Below are 8,314 nucleotides of genomic sequence, written 5' to 3'. Positions count from 1 at the left end.
ATATATATATATATATATATATATATATATATATATATATATATATGTATGTATATATATACATATATATATGATGTGCATTTATATAAATGCAAGTAACTCAAGTACACTCAAGTAACATTACAACCTTACATATCATACATATGATGTCATATATATGTATGATATGCAAGGTTGTAATGTTACTTAAGGGTTGCATAAAAACCTGTGAATTTTTCACAGTTGCTGGTTCTCTACTTTGCTGCTAGTTGGTGAGTTTACATAAAACACATTGGGAAATGCTTTAAGACCACATTTTTCTTCTTTCAATGGGGCCGTTCCCTTTCACGTGTTTTCAGAAGCTATAAAATGACTTGAAATATGAGGGTTTTTACCCTTAGATCAGGTTTGGTTCCTGCTTCAGACCAGCTATAATATATGAAGCAGGTGACTTTGCATCTCCAAGAGTATATGCTCATTTGTCAAATACTTTGATAACGCAAATTGTCTGACAGTGTTTCATTTTAGGTTTGTACTTTGAGGAGACACTTTGAGCCAGTTAGGTTGTGTAAAGTGCTATATACAATGCCAGAGACAAAGGAAGCTTTGATAAGTGTTAGCAAAATGTGCATTATCCATTTCTATCATTACCAATTCAAGGAGGATAAACAGTTTTTGGACAATTGAAATATATCACCACATTTGCTTTCAAGAAGCACCAGACTAATCTATTCTGCTGCTGGCAAAGCAACTGAAATGTTACCTCTGTTTTGATTTGTGTTACTTGGAAAACTTGCAAGATTGAATATTTTTTTGCCTTATGTTTGGGTACTGATTTATTTTTTATGAGTTACACTTTAGAGTCTTTAAATTGTTTTAATATCCCTTGTGTCACTTGATCATCCCTACGACTCAGCAGTTAACAAACCTGGCAATATTTACAGTCTACTAAAGAGAGATTTAAAAAAAAAGTTTTTACAGTTTTATTAAGTGGCTCCCCACAAAGAGGTAGGCATCAGAAAGAGCCAGGACGTGAAACAAAATATCTTGCTTTCCTTTTGTAAACAGTGATTCAAGGAGTTGGCATCTCCCTGGCTTGAGAAATCCATATCATATTTTTAAAAACATGACATATATATAGAGAGAGATAGTACCTATCTCTTTTCCTGTAGTAATTTAAGCCCTTAGACTATACAATCCAAATATCATCTAAATTGCTTCCTTTCATTCATTCTAGCACTCAAAGTAAGCTATATATTTTAATATTTCCTTAAAAGATTTATTATGCAATAAAAAATGGGTAGAGTTAATGATTTAGAGGTAGTCTTGGTGCTCCGAATATTGTGTAATGATTACAGGCAATGTAATTATAAATAAGCAATGTAATGTCTGAGCATCATTGAAGCAGTAATCTGTCACATTTCAGTCATTAATACTCCTCCTGGCAGAAAAGAAGCTGAGAAGTTTTACCTGGGCTAGGCATCATTGGCAAAAACTCATTATTTCCAATGTGGTTGCATCATGGGTATCTGGGGAAAATGTCCACTATCATCATTCACCCAAAGTTCAAATTAAGATACGTGAAATTTTACTGCATGTAAGTAAATAAAGTGGATCAATAATGTCAAATGCTGGAGAGGTTAAATGAGGCCAAAGCTCTTGTACATGGGCATTAGAATGAAAAAATAAATAAAGGAAGATGAATATTGTGAAACAGCTCTATTCCTGTGCACCGATCAAGGGCAGATGAAAGCCTAACTCCACAGGCTCTGTCTGAAATGGAGAACATCCTCTGGGGCATCACAGAAATTAAGCATCCCAGCATATTTCTATTAGGGAAACCACTGCAATCTAAGACATGGGCTCTCCTGCTTCTTGTGTTGCAAGCAGAGACATTAAATATACATGTAAACAAAGAAAGTTGTGGTGGGGTGGAGAATTTATCATTGACTGACTTTACACACACATTTGATTGTTAAGTTCCTTCAGCAGAACAATAGAAAAAAGAGAGAGAGAGAGAGAAAGAGAGAAGGCTCAGAGCCTCTAGAGCCCCTGAATTGAGAACGACACATTTATACATGTGTTAGTGCTAAGTGCGAAGAAATTTACGTTTTGAACAATGGTGGCAAACTGAAGATGTCAGAAGTTTTGTTTATGTGTATGTATATGTGTGTGTGTATATGTGTGTGTGTGTGTATGTGTGTTTATAGAATCTTGACTTTAGAAAGAGCTCGGTAAATTAGTTATCATTTATACTTGAAAAATAGTAAAAGTGGAGATAAATACAACTCTGGCCCTGAACAAAGTAAATTAATGAACAAGATCTCACATGTCAGGAGCAGATACACTGCTACATACTCTCTATCTCTCTCTCCATCTCCTAGTCACCTACATGGACCTCTCCATCACAGCCATTGATGGCCCAGAGAGAATTGTAGCATTCTTTTCCGTGATTTTACATGATCTGTTTGATCATCCCTTTCCTCATTCCTCAAAGCATCATTCATCCTCTCATATTTCATTGGACACACATGAAAGTGCATGTGGACGGTGGGAAGGCGTCGCAGAGGCAAAGAGAGATTTTCTAGGACACTAGGAAGAGCAGCTGGTCCCAGACACCAGTGGTCAGACAGGGTGAGCTGGGCCAAGTTGCTTGGCAGAGTTGGAGTCTCTTTACTTTACTTTACTTTATTTCATATTTCACTGGGCAAGCCCTGACATGGGTCTGTCCTTTTGAAGGTGCTCAAGACTTGGTCTTGTGTTAGGGGAGTTCAGTCGGATATATATATATATATATATATATATATATATATATATATATATATATAATCGATATATATCAATATATATATATAATTAATATATATAATATATAATATATATATATTGATGATGATAGTCACTAGAACTGTTCACCAATCTAATGTAAAGCTGAATTATTGATTGATTTTTATTCTATTTTTTCTTTTTTATTTCAATTTATTCACTTTGTATTCCACCCATGTTCTCTCCTAATCAGTGCCTCCCTCCCTCATTTCCTCCCATGCCCTTTTCCCAGTCCACTGATAGGGGACGACCTCCTCCCGTTCCATCTGACCCTAGCCTATCAGGTCTCATCAGGACTGTCTTTCATAATCTTCCTCTGTGGCCTGGTCAGGCTGCACCCCCTCAGGAGAAGGTGATCAAAGAGTCAGACACTGAATTCATGTCAGAGACAGCCCATGCTTCACTTTTTAGGGAGCCCATTTGGAGACTGAGCTGCCAAGGGCTACTTTTGAGCAGAGGGTCCAAGTTATCTTCATGCATGGTCCTTGGTTGGAGTATCAGTCTCAGAAAAGACCCCTCGGCCCAGATATTTTGGTTCTGTTGCTCTCCTCATGGAGCTCCAGACCCTTTCATATCTTTCTATCTCCCCCTTCTTTCATAATATTACCTGCACTCTGCCCAAAGTTTGGCATTGAGTCTAAATATCTGTTTTAATACCCTGCTGGGTAGAGTCTTTCAGAGGCCCTCTGTGGTCGGCTCCTGTCTTATTCCTTATTTTAACCTTCTTCCAATGTCTATCCCATTTGCCTCTCTGAATGAAGATTGAGCATCTCACCCAGGATCCTCCTTCTTGCTTAGCTTCTTTAGGTGTACAGATTTTAGTATGATTATCCTATATTATGTCTAATATCCACTTATGAGTGAGTATATACCCTGTGTGTCTTTCTGCTCACTCATCCTGGAAAAAAAAAAAAAAACCACTCATCAAACAAGCAAAAAATAAAACCTTTCTAACTTTAAATTTGCCTGAAACTTCTTTTTGTATCTGGAGGGTAAGACATGTCCATCACACTAAAGCACTTCATTAAACCACTTACCTCCCTTCAAGGAAGTGAGTATAGAGTGTGGTACCTCAATGTCCCCACCCAAATACATAGCATCAGTTGAATGTGTGTCCTCAGTAAAAGACCTGGCAGGCAGAAATATTTATTAATGTTTATACAGTCTAGAAACCATGTATTTCAGCAGGAGAGTTGCTAGAACCCTGAGGGGCAATGAGAAAGTACAGTATGGTTGCATCTCTGTTCCTTGTCTAGTTGGATATTCAACCATCCAAGTGTCCCTTATTTAAAGACCTTTACCTCCCCTGTCATTTATCTACTTGGTCACCCTCTTTTTTTCCTGGTCCTTTTGTTCTTCTTATTTTTTTCTTTCCTGAAGCTATTCTTTTTTTTCTTTGCCCGCATCTAAATTTTCTTCCTTTTTTTGATATTCTTTTTTCTTCACAATCATTTTTATATTCACTGGCATGAAATTTATTTAACAAACAGAATCATGGACTGAATGTAAGTATTCATAGGCTAATCCCAACAGCTATCCCTCTGTGTCTAGTTTATTTCCAAATATGTTGGTCATACTTGCATTACTAGCTTGTAGTGAGCAAAAATGAAGCATATATACCTGGTTTCGCTGTTAAATTACCTAGTAGTTTGTCTTTTTTTAAAAAAATATATATTTTTTATTTCTTTTTTTATTAGTTACATTTTATTAACTCAGTATCACAGCTGTATCCCGCTCCCTCATTCCCTCCCAATCTCACCCTCCCTCTCTCATCTCCTCCCTGCCCCTTTCCAAGTCCACTGATTGAGGAGGACCTCCTTCCCTTTCATCTGACCCTGTTTTATCAGGTATCTTCAGAGATGGCTGCAAAGTCCTCCTTTGTGGCCTAGCAGGACTGCTCCTCTCTCCGGGGGTGGGGAGGCCAAAGAGCCTGCCATTGAGTTCATGTCAGAAATAGTCCCTGTTCCCCTTACTATGGGAAACCAATTGGTTAATGAGCTACCATGGGCTACATCGAGCAGAGGTTCCAGGTTATATCCATACATGGTCCTTGGTGGAGTATCAATCTCAGAAAAGACCCTGGTCCTTCTAAACTAGAAGCCAGGCATCGTAAAAATGTATATTTTTTATTTATTACAATTTATTCACTTTGTATCCCTGCTGTAACCCCCTCCCTTGTCTCCTCACAGTTCCACCCTCCCTTCCTCTTCTCCCCATATGTCCCTCCCGTAGTCCACTGATAGGGGAGGACCTCCTCCCCTTCTCTCTGACCCTAACCTGTCAGGTCTCATCAGGTAAGGCTGCATCCTCTTCCTCCGTGGCCTGGTTAAGGCTGCAGACCCTCCCCACAAGAAGAGGTGATAAAAGAGCAGGCCAATCAGATTATGTCAGAGGCAGTCCCTCTTCCCATTACTATGTGACTCACTTGGAAACTGAACTGCCATGGGCTACATCTGTGCAGGGGTTCTAGGTTATCTCCATGAAGTCCTTGGTTGGAGTATGAGTCTCTGGGAAGTTCCCTGTGTTCAAATTTTCTTGTTCTCGTGCTCTCCTTGTGGAGTTCCTGTCCTCTCCAATTCTTGCTATTTCCCACTTCTTACATAAAATTCCATTCACTCTGCCCAACAGTTGGCCATCAGGCTCAGCATCTGCTTTGATAGTCTGCAGGGCAGAGGCTTTCAGAGGCCCTCTGTGGCAGGTTCCTAGGTTGTTTCCTGTTTTCTTCTTCTTCAGATGTCCTTCCTCTTTGCCTTTCAGGATGGGGATTGAACATTTTAGTTAGGGTCCTCTCTTTTGCTTAGTTTGTTTAGATGTACAGATGTTAGTGGGTTTATCCTATGTTGTATGTTTATATGAGTGAGTATATACTGTGTGTGTCTTTTGCTTCTGGGACAACTCACTCAGGATGACCCTTTCCAGGTCCCACCATTTACCTGCAAATTTCATGATTTCCTTATTTTTCATTGCTGAGTAATACTCCATTGTATAGATGTACCACAATTTCTGCATCCATTCTTCAGTTGAGGGACATTTGGGTTGTTTCCAGCTTCTGGCTATTACAAATAAAGCTGCTACAAACATGGTTGAGAAAATGTCCTTATTGTGTACTTGAGCCTTTTTTTGGATATATGCCTAGCAGTAGTATGGCTGGATCTTGAGGAAGTGCTATTCCTAGTTGTCTGAGAAAGAGCCAGATTGATTTCCAGAGTGGTTGTACAAGTTTACATTCCCACCAGCAGTGGAGAAGGGTTCCCCTTTCTCCACAACCTCTCCAGCATGTGTTGTCATTTGAGTCTTTGATCTTGGCCATTCTGATGGGTGTAAGGTGAATTCTCAGGGTTGTTTTGATTTGCATTTCCCTAATGGCTAATGAGGTTGAGCATTTCTTTATGTGCTTCTCTGCCATTCAAAATTCCTGTACAGAGAGTTCTCTGTTTAGCTCTGTTCCCCATTTTTTAATTGGATTATTTGGTTTGCTGCTTTTCAGCTTCTTTAGTTCTTTATATATATTGGATATTAGTCCTCTGTCAGATAAAGGGTTGGTGAAGATTCTTTCCCAATATGTAGGCAGTTGCTTTGTTTTGATGACAGTGTCCTTTGCTTTACAGAAGCTTTTCAGTTTCATGAGGTCCCATTTATTGATTGTTGCTCTTAGAGCCTGTGCTGTTGGTAATCTCCCCCTGAGGGGGAAGCAGCCTTACCAGGCCACAGAAGATGACAATGCAGCCACTTCTGATGAGAACTGATAGTCTAAGATCAGAAAGAAGGAGAGGAAGACCTCCCCTATCAGTGGATTTGGGGAGGGGCATGCATGCAGAAAGGGGAGGTAGGGTAGGATTGGGAGGGGAGGAGGGGGGGCTTATAGGGGGGTACAAAATGAATAAAGTTTAATTAATAATAATAATAAAATATTAAAAAAAGGAGATGATGAAAGAGCCAGTCACTGAGTTCATGTCAGAGACAGTCCCTCTTTCCCTTACTAGGGAACCTACTTGGAGACTAAGCTGCCATGGGCTATATCTGATCTGTGGGTCTAGGTCATCTCCATACATGATCCTTGGTTGGAGTATCAGTCTCTGTAAAGGCACATGGCCCAGAATTTTTAGTTTTGTTCGTCTCCTTGTGGAGCTCCTGTCCCCTCTATGTCTTTCTATCGCTCTCTTTTTCTCATAAAACTCCCTGCACTCTGCCCAAACTTTGGTTATGAGTCTCAGCATCTGCTTCAAGACCTTGCTTAGTAGGGTGTTTCAGAGGGCCTCTATGGTAGGCTCCTGTACTGCTCCCTATTTTCTCCCTCTTGCAATGTCTATCCTGTTTGCCTTTCTGAATGAGGATTGATCATCTTACCCAGGGTCCTCCTTCTTGCTTAGCTTCTTTAGGTGTATAGATTTTAGTATGATTATCCTATATTATAGATCTAATATCCACTTATTAGTGAGTATATACCATGTATGTCTTTTTGTTTCTGGGATACTTCACTCAGGATGATCTTTTCTAGTTTCCACTATTTGCCTGCAAATTTCATGATTTCCTTGTTTTTAATTGCTGAGTAGTATTGTATTGTGTAAATGTACCACAATTTCTGTATCCATTCCTCAGTTGGGGGACATCTTGGTTGTTTCCAGATTCTGGCTATTACAAGTAAAGCTTCTACGAACATGGTTGAGCAAATGTCATTGCTGCATACTTGAGCATATTTTGGATATATGCCTAGGAATGCTATTGCTGGATCTTTTTTTCTTTTTAGTTACATTTTGTTAACTCTGTGTCCCAGCTGTATCCCGCTCCCTCATTCCCTCCCCAACCCCACACTCCCTCCCTGGTCTCCTCCCTGCCCCTTTCCAAGTCCCCTGATAGGGGAGGACCTCCTCCCCTTTCATCTGACCCTGTTTTATCAGGTATCTTCAGGGCTGGCTGCAAAGTCCTCCTCTGTGGCCTAACAGACTGCTCCTCCCCTGGGGGGGGGGTTCAAACAGCCTGCCCTTGAGATCCTGTTAGAAATAGTCCGTGTTCCCCTTACTTTGGAAAACTACTTGGTTACTGAGCTACCACGGGCCACATCCGAGCAGAAGTTCTAGGTTATATCCATAGATGGTCCTTGGTTGAGTGTCAGTCTCAGAAAAGACCCTGTGCCCAGATATGTTTGGTCCTTGTAGAGCTCCTATCCTTTCCATATCATACTAACTTCCCGTCTTTCATATGATTCCCTGCACTCTGCCGAGGGTTTGGTTATGATATTGCTGGATCTTGAGGTAACACTATTTCTAATTTTCTGAGAAAGTGTCAGATTGATTTCCAAAGTGGTTTTACAAGTTTATATTCCCACCAGCAATGGAGGAGGGTTACCCTTTCTCCATTTCCTCTCCAGCATATGCTGTCACTTGAATTTTTGATCTTGGCCATTCTGATGGGTAGAAGATGAAATCTCAGGGTCATTTTTATTTACATTTCTCTAATGACTAAGGAAGTTGAGAGTTTTTTAAGTGTTTCTCTGCCATTCTATATGCCT

General features: G+C 40.0%; 1 protein-coding gene across 1 annotated transcript in view; it reads left to right on the top strand.

The window, feature by feature from the left end:
• The window catches only part of Grm7 (glutamate metabotropic receptor 7), an 881,798-nt gene that overhangs the window by 569,011 nt on the left and 304,473 nt on the right, over positions 1 to 8,314 (top strand). The gene's annotated exons all lie outside the window — the stretch shown is intronic.

This window comes from Psammomys obesus, unplaced genomic scaffold (genome assembly GCF_907164565.1).
Source record: "Psammomys obesus unplaced genomic scaffold, mPsaObe1.curated_primary_1811, whole genome shotgun sequence".
Classification (NCBI taxonomy): domain Eukaryota; kingdom Metazoa; phylum Chordata; class Mammalia; order Rodentia; family Muridae; genus Psammomys; species Psammomys obesus.
This window is presented reverse-complemented; position numbering and strand designations above follow the sequence as displayed.